This window comes from Ochotona princeps, chromosome 19 (assembly GCF_030435755.1).
Source record: "Ochotona princeps isolate mOchPri1 chromosome 19, mOchPri1.hap1, whole genome shotgun sequence".
Taxonomy (NCBI): domain Eukaryota; kingdom Metazoa; phylum Chordata; class Mammalia; order Lagomorpha; family Ochotonidae; genus Ochotona; species Ochotona princeps.
The window spans coordinates 28,323,128-28,340,061 of record NC_080850.1 but is presented as its reverse complement, the minus strand read 5'-3'; the positions used below and the strand labels follow the sequence as shown (position 1 = coordinate 28,340,061).

Below are 16,934 nucleotides of genomic sequence, written 5' to 3'. Positions count from 1 at the left end.
GTAGCTTAGGATATGAAGTCTCTTGGTCCATATGCACTTGAATGTTGGATGTTTTTGTGGGTCTTATCTGTTCTATAAATCTTTAGTTTGTGTGTCATACACAATTACTTGATCTATCCATTGCTGACAGAGAGAGATTATGATCTCCCACTGTAATGGTCAATTTGTCTAACTCTTGTTTAGTTCCATAGTTTTTGCTTTATACATTTTGAACTTTGGTTTCTAGGTTAACACGCTCTTATCACTATTCTGTCTTCCTGCTGAAATAATTCTTCCATCATTATGAAACTCCTGTCTCTATTTCTACTCCTTGTTAAGCCATCTTTGCTACTTGCACAGCCCCACTAGTTCACTTCTGCTTATGGTTTGTGCAGCATATTTTTTCCTGTCCTTTTGATTCTTTTCCTTCTATTTTATTTTAAATTTTGTCGTTTAGATTTCAAAAGGCTTTTTAAATTTAAAGTGTATGCCTTGTAGACAATAAATAGTTAGGTTTTATTAGGTTTTATTTTTGTATGCAGTCTGGTAATTTCTGTGTTTTTATGGGAGACAGACTATTTTTTAATGTAAGCACTGATAAGATTGGGGTTAAGTCTACTATCTTGCCATTTATTTTCCATTTGTCTATCTCCTTTCATTCATCTATTTGTCCTTTCTTATTTCCTGTTGGGCTAGTCAAATATTTTTAAATGTTATATTTAATTCTTCTACTGGCTTTTTAGTCCCTTCCCTAGAGCTTAAAATATGCACTTAAAATATTTTTATCAGTGGAAGTCTATTTAGAATTAACATTATTCCACTTCATATAATATATCTAAATAAGTATTCCATCTCCCCCATATCCTTTGCATTATTCTTTTCCTATACACTCTTTCTGGCACATAGTAGGAGTGTAATAAATATTTATTGAATGCATGGATGATACATCACAATAAAGTACCTAAGAGAAGCAAAGTGCTACTTTGAACACGGTTAACCTTGTGTTCTCTAAGCCCAAACTGTGTTGAGATCATTATTCTCAGTGACATGCTCACTACTATTTATTTATTATCTGTGATAACAAATTTAGAGACAGGATTCCTGCAAATTCAACAGAGTAAGTGGAAAACAGGCAACAGGATGATTTCATAAGCAAGAAGCTTCAGGAATCTGCATTCAGAGGCTCCTACACTATTATTAAGTCTTGCTGTATCTGTCTCTCTCCTCTCTCACCTTTCCCTTGTTGGAGCTTTTCTTTGCATGTTGCCTTCATTGCCCCTGCTGGAGGAAGACTCTCCCCGCTTGGTAAAAAAGGTATTTTCTGGAAATCCAAGTCTTATGTTTTTTCAGCTCAGCAAAACCCTGAGAGCTCTGCTTGAGACACATGATCTTCCCCGAGCTAATCATTATGTCCTATGGAATGTTGTACCAAGTGGGTTCTCTGGCTGGCTGGTTGGGAAATAACTCACATTCTCAACAGGGTCTTGTGGAATGAGGGAGTTGTTCCTCAATGGAGTCTGAAGACAGCAAATGGGAAAGTTTTTCGGGCAGACAACAACTGGCCACTGCCATCGCTTTTTAAGTCTTGGCTCTACTATTGTCTGTATGCTTTTGACTAAAACACTTCCTTTCAAATCAGTTTCATTTTCTCATCTGCAGGAGGTGACCTCTAAAGTTTCTCCTAGCACTGACATTGGAACGTATCAACGTTCATCAACAGTGGTGTGAAGGAAGAAAGGAATACTCATACACAGCAAACACAACCTATGGATGGAAGTGAATGAGTAACATTAAATGGTTCAACACAGAAAGGAATCTCAGAAGTACAGTGACCAAAAAAGAGAACTTGGAAAGGATTATGTGTCAGATGATGGGCCGTAAATAAAATTTTATGGCACAACATAAAAAAATAAAGCCATACTTAATGTAAAACTTGGGATTGGCTCTATGGTTGTAAAAAACAGTATGGTAATGGGGTGGGAATGGCACACAGGGGGCTCCAATTCCATCTGTAGTATCTGGCTTTTTAAAAATGTGAAGAAATAGGGCTTAATCTTGTGATTTGATAAAGCTGTTTGGCCTTGAATATTTGTTACTTCATGTGCTATACTTTCCTTTACATATAAAATAATTCAAAATAACATCACAATAGCTATCAATGTAACATTATTTATGTGGCTCATCATCTACTAGCATTAAATAAACTAATTCACTAAATAAACTTATTATCTGTCAAATGACTCAGATCTTTGCCATATGCTCCATCATTGTCAGGTATTCAAACATGGTGGCTGACTAACCAATCCAAGGCAGATCGGGGGTGGGAGTGAGTGCGGTGTGGAATAGGGGAGGAAGTCACACAGTGTCATGCGTGCCACATTCTGCTTATCAGAAGTGAGTCAGCAAACCCAGCCTACAGACAAGGGGAAAAAAGGAAGTCTTTACCTTTCGAAGGAAGTGACATCAAAGCTTTGGTGGGCACACACACCAGAGATTTCCTGTCTGCTCCCCGCTCCCCCATTTGCATGCTCACTCCCTTATTGATACTCCCTGTAGCATGGAACATATGCTACAACTGATAAACCTGCACTGATATGACACCGTCACCTGGAGTCTCCATGAAGGTTACCTCTTGATGCTTTACATTCCATGTTTGCAGAAACTCTGATGATCCATGTTCCCCATTGCACAGCTGAGCAGGGTATTTTTACTGCCTGAAAGACCTTATGCTCTCCTGCCAACCTTCTCCCACTCCAGGCTCCTGCCAATCACCAATGCTTTTAATGTTCCCCCGCAGTGGTTGCTGTTTTCAGAACATCATTAGTAGGAATTGTGGAATATGCGGTCTTTTCAGTTTTGGTTTCGTTCACTCAACCAGATGCATTTAATGTTCATTTTCAGTTTAGAGATGAGAAAGCCAAGGCATGGGTCCGACTAAAAATGGGATATCCCTGGGCTGGTGTTTAGGAAAGGGCAAAAAGGCTTAGAGGGAGAGAAGTGACCATGAGACTGTGGAGCAGAGGACACTCAGAGGGAACCAGAGTAATGGCTGATGGGGACAAGAGCAGAGATGAACCGTGAGTGTCAGAGCACCGGACTAAGTACTTTTATACTATTTTGCGTATTACTCACCACAATACTATATGATAAGCACCATGATGCCCATTTTGTTGATAAAGTCTCCGCTGTGTGTCCTCTGGGGCCTAGTCCTTGATGGTGTATCCTTCTTGTCTAAAAGGAAAACACAGAATAACAAACCAAAGTTATGTGACATTCACTTCTGTCAGCTCTTCCAAAGTTCCCATTTTTGAAAATGTCCCTGCAATGACACAAAACAAAACAAAAACAAGCACACCTTCCTGCTACTAAATTTAGGCCATTGAAATTACTCATTATTAGATAGTTATTGCTTTAAAAAAAAACTGTAGCTAGATTCCTGGAATGGTGGAGCAGGGAAGAAAATAGCCTCATTTCTTTTAAAAGTAAATGGGACTGCCAGGAAAAGGGCTGGTGCTTCCTGGGCTGGAGGCTGAGCTCTGGTTGTTAATGAATGGGACAGGCACCTGCCCTCCACTCGCAGACAGGCTGGGAAGAAGACAAAGGCAGGCTACAGAGGATCTCCCCAGCTTCTGCTCCAAAGACTGAGCTTCTATCCATTGACTTGTCATCCCATCACGGTAAATAGCTACATAGACTTTCTTGAAGCCAGGAGAGTATGCTGGGGATAATCAGCCAGAAATCAGTAAGTTCTGTGGAATGCACTGAGGCTCCTGGGAGAACATTTCAAAGGGATGGGTAGTGGCTCCCCAGGGCAGGTGAGACTAAAGAGATGGAGTCCATGGGACTGCTCCTAGGAGGATCAGCTCCAAACACACTACTGATAATGTCTACTGGGTTGAGTGTTTACCATGTGTTAAGATGGAGTGGGCAGAGAACAGAAACAGTGATCTTATAGATGAACCTCAAGAGGAAAGTCATTGAGAATGGAAGCTCCCAACTGTCGATACTTATCAGGCATGATCTAGCTGATACTTATCAAGACAAATATGAGAGTGCTTCAGGGACCTGGCAGAAGAATTCAGTCATGTCACTCCATTAAATAACTCTCCTGAGAAATGTCCAGGAGACCAGCACTCCCTCTACCAGCATTATTTAACACCTGCCAGCATTGACCATGTGTTTGCTCCAGCTAGGCATCGAGCTATATGCTTTTATGTGATAATCTCTGTCCTGATGACAGCCTGTGAAATAAGTTCTGGTCATACCCATGTCACAGAGGACACTGAGGATGTACGGCTCACAAATGATTTCTCCTAGACTGGTTTAGCAGGCATTACATCTTTGAGAACTCAGGACAGACATCTGCGATGACAAATTTCTGTGTTTGTGTTTTAATAACGTACAAACATCTACATATGTTGACTTAGTCAACTAATGGATGGTCGTTATTGAAAGATGTTAAAATGATATCAAGTTTGCGTTGCCCTTGGAAAGTTTGTGTTGGAGGTTTTTGTGTTCCAGGTGCAAAGCAGAGAGTAACACTGGCAGCAGACGCTCAGATTGAGTCACCTGAGCCTTCCCTGGACCACCTCTGTCCCGTCTTGAACGTTTTTGCCCAGATTTTACAGATATCTTGGTGCCAGGCTTTCTCCATGGCTACAACCTCCATAATTATCCTTCATCTAACCTTATATCAAGAATAAAAGTAATTATTTAAAAATACATTAATAAGTAAAATTAAAGAGTAAGATAGTCTTATAAAATAATGCTAAAAACATTTTATACTTTTGGTGTGCATCAGTTTAGAAGACCCTTTCACATGTTGTCATTTGAGATTCTTAACAACCACATAAGGCAGACAAGCAGGTGTGAGCATTCCAATACTTTAATTTTTAAAAAAGATTTATCTGATGTTATTATTCCTATACTTTTAAAAAGAATTTTAAATAGCTCTTAATTTTAATTTAACTAATTGAAAAAAATTTCATTTAATGCTATATGCTATGAAATGGATGGGTTGGTGGGGGTAGGAAGAGTGAGAGAGCAAGAGAGATTGAGCATACTACAAATATCTGCAATAGCCAAGACTGGACCAAGCTGAAGCCAAAGGCAGGAGCCAGGAATTCAATCCAGGCTTCCCCAACAGGTAGCAGGAACCTAGGTACTTAAACTGTCACTACTTCCTCCTAGGGTGCATACTGGCTGGAAGCCGAAATCAGCCGTGGAGCCAGGGCTAGAAACCAGACTCCCATGCGGTAGACAGGCATCCTGACTTACAGCTTAATTGGGCAAACGTTCACACCAACACAAACCTTTCAGTTTACTATAGATTTAGACTCAAGGAAAAGTTTAAAGATAGTACAGAGTTCTCAATATCACACACCTTGCTCTTCCTATTATTAACATTCTGCATTTGTACACTGACACCGTAATGAACCAGCACCGATACACGTGTAGTAACTGCAGGTCTCACTTTATTCTGATGCCCTCCATTGATACCTAGTGTGCAGTTTGTGCTCCAAGATCCCAGCCAGGAAACCACATAACAATGATTTGTCTGTCATATCTTCCTGGGCTTCTTCTGACTATGACAGCTTTCAGACTTTTCTTGGGTTTTTTAAATGATTTTTATAATTTTGAGGATCCATTTGAGTCAGGTTTCCTGGACAATGTCCCTAGTTGGGATTTTTCCTAATTTTTTCCCCTCATGACTACCAATGGACTTGTGCAGTTTTAGGGCAAAGACCACAGAGAAGAAACTCCTTTCCTGTCATATCACACCAGTGGCATATTCTATCAAAATGGCTTATTGCTGTAGATGCCAGTGTCAAAATGGACAAGTAGGCTAACTAAAGCATATGGTCCAGTGTGGAGACAAATAGTGCCTTGAAGGTGCCATGAGGTGACTTTTCTGGGTTATAACCTGAAAAACCCTCTTTACAAAATAAAACTGGGCCAAACCAAGTTTGAAAGTGACAGTCTAGGGCTTGGTAACAGGACAGTCAATCCAGGCTCAACGCTCACGATTATATTAGTAAGTAGCTTCCTTATCCTGGACGCTGGTTCTGAGAAACACTGCTGAGAACAAAGGATTAGAAGGATTTGGTCTGACCAGCCTTAAAGCTCTCTGCATTTCTTTGGTAATCCAGGCTTGCCCCTGTCTATACGCTCGATAGTAACCCTGTTTTCTAGTAACCATGTCACATGCCAATCAACAGAAGACATTTCTTCTTTTTTCTTTCATCTTTTCTCCTTTATTCTCCCCTCCCTCCTTCCTCCCTTCTTCCTTCCTTCTCTTACACTCACAAAATCCATTTGTTTGAAATACATGCATTGGTTGAATAGAGTAAATCCTGAAATTTTTTTTTTAACCTGCCTGAATTTTCAGAGACATCGAAACTAATTGTAGTTTGTGGCTTTCAACTCAGACACAGCTGAAAATATATTGACAAAGATGGTGATAAGATGAAACTTCTCACAGTTCACGGTTAGAGAAGAGCAAATCTATAATTAGTTTTAATGCCCTGCTTCTGATTGTTTCACTACCAGAATTAATATTGCTGATTAAAGACATTAAAGATATTAGAATTTTTCATTACAAAAATTTTCCATGCCTCGGGAGCCTTTGTTTAGCAAGATGATTTTTATAGAAAAAGTAAACATGTTATTCCTGCCCCAGATGACCACTAATCTTTGTGACAATAAAGATGAAGATTATAATAAATTTAATGTTTTGCAAAACTTTCCATATGTTTGTCATTTTTCTGTATTGTATTATCCAATCCTGACATCAATCCTATGTGCCTGAAAATCATGATTACTGTTTTTAAAAGATTCACCTATTTTTATTTGAAAATCAGGGTTGCAGAGAGAGAAAGGGAGAGGAAAAGGGATATGGAGAAAGAGATGGAGGGAGAGAGAGAAAATGAGCTGGACTGCTCTTACGCCAGGATCCAGGAGCCTCCTCTGGGTCTCCCATCTGGGTACAGGGGCCCAACGACCAAGGTCATTCTCTACTGCCTCCCAGGACCACCAACAAAAAGCTGGATCAGAAGTGGAGCTATTGGGAACCAAATTGCACCCACATGGGACGCTGGTGCCAAAGGCAAAGACTTCCTTCATCTGCTATGCCATAACATTGGCCTTGGAAATTATTTTTTATTCTCATTCTTAGAGAGGTTAAATAACCTGCCAAGCTTCGTACAGTCAAACTACTAAGGAAAGGGAGAGGTGACTTGACTCCAAAGCATATCCAACCAAACCCTGACCATTATAATGGAGCATTTTCAGTGGATCTAAAGTTGCTAGAGACACCTGGAGGAACGGAGGAGGATGGAAATATATTTTATGGAAGGCAGGAAAAAAATGTCTAATGATTTTTACAACTTTCAAAGCTACTTTAGAAAACAACAAAAAGTGTGTTTAATTTTAGATATTTATACTTAACTAAAATGTGCTGATCCTACTTTTTTCTTGAATATGAAGCTAACTCTGGCAAAACAGCAAAGGTATAGTTAATCTGACAAAAATTACTGTTCTTTGCAAACCTACTATTTGTAACCAGTCATAACCCTGGCACTAGGTCTCCTTAAGACTGTAACTTTCCATTCTCTGAAACATTACCTCCTTCCCCTGTCCAGCAAGTTCTGGTTTCAGCATGCCTTTGAAGGGTTCAAATAACTCAGAGATGCAGAAAGTTAGCATAACTTTTTTTTTCCTTCTGTTTTATCGATGGAGAAGAGAGACAGGAAGCCAGTCTCGAGTCAGTGAGCAAGCAGCTGCTTTCTGTTTACCCACACCAGCATCTGCTTTCTTATCTCATGGACTCCAAAGAATCCCCTTGCTATGGGCACTTCCTAGGAGCATGGGTTCCAAGCTGGGTTTTTGACGCTTCTGGAAGCAAAACTGTTTCTATCATTCATTTGGCTTCTTCTTGGCACAGAGAATGTCTGTCTTAATTTTGTGTTCAAGAAAGGTGCGGGGAGAAATCAATCGTCTAATATCCTATCAGTCTTCTGCTAGAGAAGACAGAAAATATTTAACATCGATGAGTTCTTTTCACCACACCTGGTGATGGGAGTATTTTTGATGACACTGCTCTCTGCTACTGCACAGACAATTGGCTTTCTTTCATGTGGTTGGTCAACAGATATTCATGGACCACTTTTTTTGTGGTAGTATCTATTTGTTGAACCAAATTGATATGATTCTTTTCCCTTGATAGTATATCGTAGAAAGTTTTTCATCAAAAATTCTTATTCGTTTTTCTTTGCCAATACATATTGTGATTTGCCTTTTAGAAACAGAATTGAGTTAGTGGACATTGTTGACTTGGGATTTGTTAGAAGGCAAAAGTCATGGGCTCCATCTCAGTCTGGATTTGTAGATCTTACTCTGTTTTACTATGGCTAACAAAAACAGATTCCTCTCCGATTCAACTCTTTGCAAAATGCAGCTGACAGATTACAAAGGAGCTCAAGTGAGGAAATGTAGATGAGTGAATCCAAACTTATCCTAATTCCCAGACCAGGTAGTTAAAGTGTGTGCCCTATGGATGAATTGATAACACATTCAGATGGCACATCTAATCCATTACTACTGGATTATCTCTTAAAATTTTTTTATTTTTCATGATATAGTTGCATAGCCTCAGGAATTTCTCTTTTCACCCTCCACTTTCCTTCTCCTCCCAAACATTCCCCCTATATTATTACAATAGTATATAGTACTTCAAAAACAGACATGAGTCCATCATTTTGCTATTTAAGTGTATTCTGGCATTGTAGGTATAGACACTGTTAGAAAGTCCAGCATCCTGTTGTCAAGATATATTTAACAGTTTCATTGGGAGTCCATCTTTGATTTGAAAGTGGAAGGGCATACTGCAATATGTCTTTACTTCTCGGAATGCTGGTCACCATTTTACAGTTCCTCTATCTATATATCTATATATCTATTGATCTTGTATTTTAGACTACCTCTTCATCTTGCTGTCTGAACACTTGCTTTGTTGTCTTTGTTGTCTTTTAAAGTTTCATGTATAGGGGGCCTGGTGTGGTAGCCTAGCAGCTGAGGTCCTCATCTTGCACCTACTGGGACCCTATATGGGTGCTGGTTCTAATCCCTGCAGCCCAGCTATCATCCATCTCCCTGCTTGTGCCTGGGAAACAAGTCGAGTATGGCCCAAAGTCTTGGAACCCTGCACCTGTGTGGGAGACCCAGAAGAGGCTCCTGGTGTCTGGCTTTGGATCAATGCAGCTCTGGCCATTGTGATTACTTGGGGAATGAATCAATGGACAGAAGATCTTCCTCACTGTCTCTCCTCCTCTCTGTATATCTGACTTTCCAATAAAAATAGAATAAATCTTAAAAAAAAGTTTCATGTGTAGGATTCAAGTTCAAAAACAAAGACAGTCAATCTTAATACTAAAGGATGAAAATTTTTACTTTGTTAATAAAATATTTCAGGTTTTTATCTGGAAACAATAGAATTAAGTGTTCATCCACACATGTGCTCATTTATTCATTCATTCATTCTTCTAGAAGCACTGATTACCCAGCTGCAATGGGCGAGGCTCTACACTGGCACTGTTGAGAAGAACACAAATAATCCTTGGCTTACAGCTGCAAGCATCTTGCAAAATAGGCTATATGTGCAAACATCATAAAGAAAGTTTGATTCAGGGTTCAATGTATGAGATCAGAAGACTCCACAAGGCCTGCTGTTTGGGTGAGACATTTGAAAGTGAACTGGGGTAGAACTAAGTTTTAAAAGATGTGTTGATTTTTCCCCTGTGAAAGGAGGGGATTGGGGAAAAGCATCTGAGATCAAGGAAAGTGCAGAATGTTCTGAGAAACTGTGAGTGGCTTAATAGGTCTGCAGCAATGAGAGGGAGGAATTAGAAGAGGAGTGGGGTTCCCTGGAAGAAATTTGTCAGGTGAATCATAGGGAGGAAAAGAGAGGCACACAGTATTCATCAGACTGGAGAGTTTTGTAACATGCTTCCGAAAAGAACATTACCTCTTAGAGAAGAGGACCTATGTGAAAGGAACCTATATAAATACATTCTGTTTGAATTAGCAGCAGGCTGTTTTGGTTATGCTTGTGTCTTACACAAACTTTCTCCTACATCATAATGCAATATCCTTGCTGTAGTTTTTAGTTCTTGATTGTAACCTTTCCAAACAGGTCAAAAGCATTATAGTAGGAAGGAATACTTACATGGTCCAGGAACTTTGTATCTCAGATCAGAGAGAAAATTTGGGTATGGAACTGCCAAACTGGCAGTGATCCTGATGCTGAAACCAGTGTGAATTTGTCAAACTTAAAAAAAAAAAGAATTATGTAACTTGGCTTTGAGAAACATTTTTCTCCATTTAGGGTTTTGGGCCTCCTCTCTCTGCCTAGTATAAGGAAACATGACCACATAGAGTCGAGCTTAGTGTGGGCCTCCTGCCTGGCCCCTTACCAAAGCAGAATATTCTTATTGGTCATGGCCCTTCATTCAAGTTCAGATATGCCAATTCAATGCTCCAGATAACCATCACCACCCATAGTAGGAGGAACTTCTATGTCTGTTTGATCTGCAAGTGAGCCACATATGTTCTTTCTGTATGTCTGCTAGTCACACTACAAAATTAAAAATGGATAAATTAATTTTCAAACAATTTCCAGATATGCATATGCACTTTTATCTCAAGTCTTTGAAAACTGATACATATTTTTACAGTCTTTACATATATATATAAATATATATGTAATACATCTATACATCTTAATTCTCACTGACCACAGTTCAAGTGTTTGAGAGTCTCTTGAGGATGGTACTAGACAGTTTGGGCTCTGATTTTATTTTTGGCTGCCTGGGGTAGCTCAGAAATAGTCTTGTTCCTGTGGGTGGTTAAGTCTCCTCCTCTTATATGATGCTCACAGTTGCTGAGCAGGGAGGCCTCAATTGGGGCCCAATTGCAGAAAGTCCACATTCAGGCTGGTTCTTACAGAGCATGTCCTCCAGATTACTTATACCTTCCAATTGGCTACTGACGGAGTTCATAGGTATTATCACATGCTTCTTGTGGCTATTATAGAGGAAGCAGGTGTGATCAAGGTCAAAAACATTCTTTAATGTAGCTTTTGCTTTAAGAATAGCTTGAAGTTTGATAACATAAAAAGACTGTAAACAAAATGCTGGGATTTAAAAGACTCCAGAATGACAGAACTAGAAAAGGCTTTGAGATCACATTTACATGGCTAGAAACTGAAACCCGTACAGTTCCAGGGCTCTTACCAGTCACACAGCTGGGCAGAGAATGTGGTAGATCGAAAAGTTCATTTCTCCCCCATCCCCATTCTAAAACAGATGCTATGGCCCTGAATCATGAGGTCCAAAGAACATTAGGAATGACAACTTATTGGAGGAATACAAAACCAGCCTTAATGCTGCATTTACGTATCCCGAAGTGGAGACCTAGTCATGAACCGCCTGATGTCAAGAAAGGGGACAAATGATTAAATTCTTTCAGGCCTGGGAGGTGGGGATGGGCTTCCTTTCTCAAACGTGTTTGTTTATACTGGCTAAATCACTAAGGTATTTTGCTTTGTGCTATGGAGAAACAAAGAGAGGGAGAGAGAAAGAAACACATAATAAGGCAGACGTGCGGATAAATGAGGGCAAAGAAATCTGTCCTATGAAGCCTGTGATTGAGTTGCAGCCAGCCAGTCCTCCTCCAGTCTCCACTTTGTTGGGCTTCATGACCTTCAGGGTTCTTTCCAACCTAATGAGCCCAAAGCTTAACCTCCCACTGACATTGCCTCACAGAACCATGGTGAGAAAAGGTTGTTGGTTCATGATGATTTCTAAAGGGGGTTGGGGGCAAAGCTAAGCAGCTGATTTAATTGCCAGCCCTTGAACTGATGTATGTTCAGCAGCAACAGCAAAATCATACAAACCAGGGACACGAGTCAAATGATTACTCTTTAAATGTGGGAGATGAAGAGGAGTAAGTAAAAATGCTCTGATTTCATATAATGGCCTCAAGCCAGATAGCAAAGGAGGAATCTGAGAAATTCAAGGTCTTCAAGTCTATTATTTCTCTTTTCTATTATTTCTGAAACAAGACCTAGGCAAAAATCAAATGTGGCTCAGAAAGACTATTACTTTAATTTTCTACATAAAATTGTCAGGAAACATGAGTTAGAAGGGGGGGGAAGACAGACAACTATCATCAAGGATGAAATTAAATGAATAAATTACACAAAGCAAAGTGTATTTATATTACCAAAACCTGGGTCATGAGACAAAGCACATCCTTTGGCATAAATTCATACAGCTTTAAAAAAACCTGGCAATGCAAATGATGAGGTCATTCCTCTGAAATAAACTCTCCCCTAACTGTTAGGAACCCAATGCTGGGTCAATCAAACAGAATTAATGTTATCTTAATGCAAATGGATTCTGAAAACTTTCAATTAGACTTCATCATACAATTGAATTTATTTCTCTCTCCTCTTGTAACTGACTTAGAAGTTTTGAAAAATGGGGAAGCGATTGGGAAAGTCATTCTGCCTAACAATGATGAAATACTGATGTTTTTGTCCTCTTTGCGTGGTGTGTTTTGCACTAAACATAAATTCAACCTGTCTTTAAAATCAAGCTCTGCCAGATGTTACAAGAACAGCAAAGGAATCTGAAGAAGTTGGTGATAACACTTACGTGATTAACACTTCCTGCAAGTATTCAAGGCATCCTATCCAGTAGGACTATGTCAACGTTATTAAGCTTTTGCCACCTAACAGGACTGCTAAAATTATTTATTTGTTTGAGAAACATATGCACATATACACACCAGAACACTCCATTCTGTGGATCACCCTTCTCCAAATACTTGGAATAGCCAGGTCTGTGCAAGGTAGGATCAAGGAACATAATTCAGTTCTTCCATATCGGTGTCAGAGGTCCAGCTGCTTGAGCCATCGCATGCTGCCTTCCAGCATCAATATTAGCCGAAAACCAGCACCAGGAGAGGAGCCAGAACTCCAACTCAGGCACTCTGATGTGGGACTCAGATATCAACTGCTGGGTTAACTGCGAGTCCTTTATTTTTCATTTTACGTTTCTGTCCTTCTCTTAGCAGAAGCTGTTTAGAGGTTTTCCAGGTTGAATTGCTGGCGTGGTGTGAATCTGCTGAGATGGCCTACAACCACTGGATGATAGACATATTTCACTTGACTGCAGTTACTCTTGTCAGGTAAATGGCAGTAGAGAAGTCGATACACTTGGTCTTGGCATTCAGTACCACATCATTGGTAGGTGTTTCCTCTGTGGTGAAACACCTTCATGGTGAACTTTTCACAGGAAATCAAACTAACTCTGGTTCTTTTTGTAAAAAAAGTTATTTATTTATTTTCCGTTTATTTAAAAAACAGAGAAAGAGTGACAGCAAGAGATTCAGAGTGATCTGTTCGCCACTTCACTTCCCAAGTGCTCACAACAGCTAGGGCTGGGCCAGGCTGAAGCTAGTGCCAGGAACTTCATTTGGCTCTCTCACATGCATGGCAGGGACCCAATATATGAGCCATCAGTGCTGTCTCCCAAGGTGCTCATGAGCTAGAATCGGAAGTGGAGCATTTCTGTAGGGGGTATGGACATCTTAAGCAGACTGTTAGAGGCTAGGCCAAATGTTCACCCTTCCTTTTTTTTTTTTTTTTACTACACTAAACTTGGGGCTGTCCAGTTTTTCTAAGTTGTTGCTCTTTAGTTAGGAATTACTCTGATTTTTTGACTCCCAGAATCAAAATTACTATCTCTGCATTTTATTACCTCCTGGCATTGCAATCAAATGATAAGAAACAGTCTGATATTTGACCTTCCAGAACTGGAGGGAATCTCATGATCTTCTGTAGTCAACAGTCTTACATTGAACTCAAAGATGTTCAACTCAATAAACGTTTAACCAGAATGTACTTGGGGCAAAGCAGTGTGCCAGCATTTGAGGTTGCACATGCAATTTAGATATGAATTTCCCTTATAATTACTTTGTGGGATGTAATTACAAATAGCTAATTAGGAAGAGTAAGTACAAAGGTAAAGTTGTGCTGAGGGCATTATTTTCCTATGGGAAGGTCAGAATTCAGGAGAGGGTGGGGTAAGGACAGAGGAGAGGGTGTCTTGGAGATGTCTAGCCCAGTTGTAACAGATGAGAAGGAATCAGTGTGATAAGACCGGGGCAAAGCAAGGCAGGGGATGCTCCAGGGATAAGCAGGGAATGAGACCTGAAAGCAGGTTGTGTGTGTGTGTGTGTATAACAGGGAACTCAGCATATAAGTGTGGCTGGGCTGATTATGTGACGCCACACGACACTACTCCAAACAGCAGGCAGCAGGCTTTATGTGCCATTTAGGGGCCTTGGATTTCATCCTGTAAGCAGTGGGGGTAGAACACAGGGGCAGGTGGGTGCAGTAAGGACTTCCAAACTGGACAGCCCTAGATCTGTATGTTGCTTCACTATGGGAATCCTGTAGAAAATGGATTAGGAGACAGACTAGAAGCAGGAGAAATGGTAAGTCTAGAACCCTAATCTCTTCTGTCCAAACCCAATATCCCACCCACTCTACCATGGTGTGTCTTAGGACATATGCGGAAGCAAATGCTTCCAGAATGCCTTAGCAGAGGCCATTTGTTTTATGGACATCTGCTGTTTGTTCCTGGATGGCATCCTTTCCCTTATCTGATGGTAGCACCACTCCAATTTCATTTTTTGAGAAGCATCATAGCTCACATTCCTTCTGAGCTTTCAGGGGAGTACATCCCTCCTCTGAGCTCCAGGGCTTGGTACATGACCCACTCTCCTCTTAGGAGAGTGATGATGGAGAGATTGGCACATGACTTATGCCAATGAGACTCAGTTCTGTCCTGAAAAAATTTTTTTGTTATAGGAATTCTTTTTCATCAGCTATGGGAAGATTCCTAAGCTCTACATCAAGTTGCAATTTGAATGCTTCCTAGTCCACAGGGAGAGTCTACGTGCTGTATAGGACAGGTCATCTGGGCGCACGCATCTCATCTATGATAGTTTTCTACTGAGCCAACTCTGAAAATTAGCCCCCCATGGCCAACTGAATACGGCCTCATTAACATACGGCTCACTAGCTTTGCCTAGCCTCCAGAGTCAGACTGTGAAACACAGAAGGGGAAAGGCGTAAAGGAGCACAGCAGCCCAGGCCCCTTCTCCTCTAACCTCTGTTGGATAGAGGGAACTGTTCAGTAAATACTGGTTAGTTGAAGAGAAGACTAAGTGAGCTCCCTTTCTTGGTCCCTCTACAGTGTAGCTGAGAATCTGAGAAGATGGGAGAATAGGGCTGAATTTCCTTGTTTAGATCACTGCAGGCAGAATGGATGCTGATCGGGGTGTTAAGAAACACAAAGATCAGGAAGGACAAAACCAGTCCCAGCTGGATCTCCAGTAAGGTGATGAAGATGCCTTCTTTTTCACTCAATCCTGTCGCAGGACTACTGGGGAAAATTAGAAAACCCAGTATGGTAGAAAGAACAAAACATTGCCCTAGTCCCACTGTGCAGAGTTAGGGTCTGTTAACAGGGTCTGTGAGTTGACTTTCTGACTTCTTTCCCACACAAACGTATTCATGCACGCAGGGAACCCAGGCTACTGGCTGCTATTTTCCCTGCCTTATCCCTGGCTTTTTCCATTGCCCAGTGGATCGTGGGTATTTCCCCATGCCTATCACTGTGAAGTAGGCTAGACTAACCTCCACAGAGTTCCAAGACGCCCTTATCTGACTCTTGCATTTCTAAGTCCCTGCCAGCTGCCTGAGAGCAGCTTTCTCTTGGCCACTGCTCCAGGGAACATCTGCCGGCTCCCTCTTCCTCCTCCTTCTGCAGCAGCCAAGTAATCCAATGACCCTGGCAAAAGTACAGGGCTAGAGTCACAGATAAATCCTGTGGATGGGAGGGTTGGGAAGCGCTTCCTAAACCCTAACATGTATAGAATGCTAGAAGCCTACTACTTGTATTGTTGTTAGTGATGATTCAACTATGCATCTAGTCCAACTATCTACTCCTTGCTGAAAGACATTCCTTGGCTCTCTACTGTTTTAAGGATAACTGTCAAAATCGTTGTCAAGAAGGGTGAGGCCGTGTTGTTTGTTCCCTGTTAACAACATGGCCCATGCTCTAGTCTATTTCAGGGATTAGGGCCTCTTTTTTTTTTTTTTTATGTTTTCCTGACTTTTCCCAGTCCTCCTTACTTGAAGTTCCTAACTACCTTACAATGTGCCGTCTCTATCAGCCCTGCCCTAGTCACCCTTAGTGTCCAGATGGGATCTGCTATTTTTGATTACTTGCAGTAGTCCTTCGCTGTACTCAGCTGATGTGCAAATGCACACGTTAGCCTGGGACTGCTTCCCACTCCTCTGTCTCTGCTGCTCAGCTCCAAACTGTGGGAACACAGGGTATAGTCTGGGTTGTTGGCTGGGCCATCCTGACTACCTGGGTGAGTGCTGAGCACATAGTGAAGTCTCAACCAATGAATGAAGGAGTGGTGGGAGAGAGCAGGAGTACATAAAGAGGAAGCCATATCCTTGTTGGTTCCTCTCATTCTTCTTGTCCCTCTTCTACTAATTCTGTTGACTTCTCTTGCACCCTTATCTTCCTGTCAAGAACCACCCCACCCCCAACTCCTCTGAGCTCTACATCGTGCTTGTCTCTGAGTTCCCAGCTACAAGCAGGAGGCAGAGGCAGAGAGGGTCAAGCCATAGTGTTTCTAAAGCACACACATGTGAATTTCTGCCCTCATGCCCAGAGGGCCATGAGTCTACCAAGCAAGCAGGGACCTTGCACTCGTAAAATTCATGCAAGTTCTGGAGGCAGCTCTGCTCCTTGGACTTGCTACAGCTCATCCTTATGTAACTCACCAAGCCAGAAATTAGAGGAGCTAAG

General features: G+C 41.1%; 1 protein-coding gene across 1 annotated transcript in view; it reads right to left on the bottom strand.

Annotated features, from left to right (window-relative positions):
• NR3C1 (nuclear receptor subfamily 3 group C member 1) overlaps window positions 1-3,132 on the bottom strand; it is a 133,173-nt gene extending 130,041 nt beyond the window's left edge. The window contains exon 1 of the mRNA XM_058677912.1: window positions 3,112-3,132. The gene's annotated coding sequence lies outside the window, so the exon portion shown is untranslated. The remainder of the gene's footprint in view (window positions 1-3,111) is intronic.
• Between the last annotated feature and the right edge of the window lie 13,802 nt (window positions 3,133-16,934).